Source organism: Galeopterus variegatus, unplaced genomic scaffold, assembly GCF_000696425.1.
Source record: "Galeopterus variegatus unplaced genomic scaffold, G_variegatus-3.0.2 Scaffold12611, whole genome shotgun sequence".
Classification (NCBI taxonomy): Eukaryota; Metazoa; Chordata; class Mammalia; order Dermoptera; family Cynocephalidae; genus Galeopterus; species Galeopterus variegatus.
This window is the reverse complement of record NW_007738722.1, coordinates 10,329-12,213: the sequence shown is the minus strand read 5'-3', so window position 1 is coordinate 12,213 and position 1,885 is coordinate 10,329.

The following is a 1,885-nucleotide window of genomic DNA, read 5'->3' as shown; positions in this document are numbered from 1 at the left end:
AAGAAAGACTCCTTACTGTTGTATGCCTGTACTACATGTGCCAAATTATAGAAGAGACTTGTATAAACTGTACTCTTGGATCATGTTATGATACTCCACGTGGGAGGGAGAACAGCTTAAAGTCCTTTCCTCCAGAGAGTCTTTCCTGACTTCCACACTACAATACGCCTTTCCATCTTACACCCTCATAGTTCTTCATATTTAATAAAATTGCATTTAATGATTGTTTAATGATGGTCTCTTCCGCTAAGCTTTAAAATCCAAAAGGCAGTAATCTCATCTATTTTGTCCCACATTGCATTCCCAGTGGCCTCCCTGAGAGAAAATTGGTGCTACTCCTTTTTTGTCTTCTCAGAGGTGCTGGTGCTCCCTTGGGGGAACAACATGCCTGTTGGCATATTGCATCCCAGTGAGAAATGCCACTCACAAGCTTTCCTCACTACATCAACTCACAACATTGAAAACCTTTCCTGTTTTAGGATGACACAGTCAATGGAGAGTCAACAGGTGCCCCATGCTCTTAGTAACTTAAATCCTGGGGTGATCATGGGTGAAAGACAGGCAGACATGAAAGAGGCTATTGAGTAAAACAGAGAAAAAATATCTTCTACTAATTACTACTTTATTTGCCAGGCACTGTTCCTAGCATTTTATATACTGGAGAATTAACTCATATATAATCCTTTCAATGCCTCTATGAAGTAGATAAATATTGTCCCCATTTAACAGAGGAAGATACCACTACAGAGTGGAGTAATATACTCGAGGTCACATCTTTAGTGTCAGAGCCGAGATTTGATCTTAGGTAGCCTGGCTCCAGAGGCTGGGTTCTTAGCAATCATTGCTTCTAAAGGAGAGAAGAAAGAGGAAAGATGAAAAGAGGATGAGGAAAGAAGCTAGGTAGAGATAAAAGTGGGAGAAGGAAAAAACTGATTATTTGCGAATGGAACAAACTGGTTCCCTGAGCAGACCTGCACATGCACAGAAGTGGAAACAAAGACAATTCCAGGCAGGGAGCCCTCCCCACCTTGGGCGCCATTCGGTTAGACCAATGAGTTCCCACCAGCTAGGGTGCCAGTCTCTTTAACCAATACTACAGAGATTACATTCAGGGCTCAACCAGTGACCAAATGGCACAAATGCAGCTAAGAGGACTTAACACCCCAAGAGTGTAACCATTAGCACTCTAGACCACTCTTCTCTCTCACTTGAGCCCACTCCATTTTCTCCTGAGTGTACTTTTCATTTCTGACATGTCTCCTCCAATTCTTTGTTCAAGACACCAAGAACCCGGATCTAGCCAGCAGGACCTGGAATTTTCCCATAACGAGGAGAAGGAAGGGAAAGTAAAAGGGAAGAAAAAGAAGTAAAAATAAATGTGGAACCTAAGTACTGTAAACTGCTTAGAAGTAGAAAGTAGAATATTTATTACTAGAGGCTGGGAAGGGAAGGGGTAAGGGGAGATAGGGAGAGATTGATTAATGGACACAAAATTACAGCTAGATAAGAGAAATAAGGTCTAGTATTCTATAGGTTCTATAGCGTTCTATAGTATTCTATAGTGTTCTATAGCTTTATAGGATGACTATAGTTAATAACAATTTATTATGTATTTTCAAATAGCTAGAAGAGAGGACTTTGATGTTCCCAACACAAAGAAATGATAAATGTTGGGCCGGCCCGGTGGCGCACTGGATAGTGCGCCGCTTGGGAAGCGCAGCGGCGCTCCCGCCCGAGGGTTCGGATCCCACATACAGACCGGTTCCCGCTCACTGGCTGAGCGAGGCGCGGGAGCAACACCGAGGGTTGCGATCCCGTTGCCGGTCCCGGTCCGGTACGGGGGCAACACTGAGGGTTGCGATCCGTTGCCGGACACGGAAAAAGA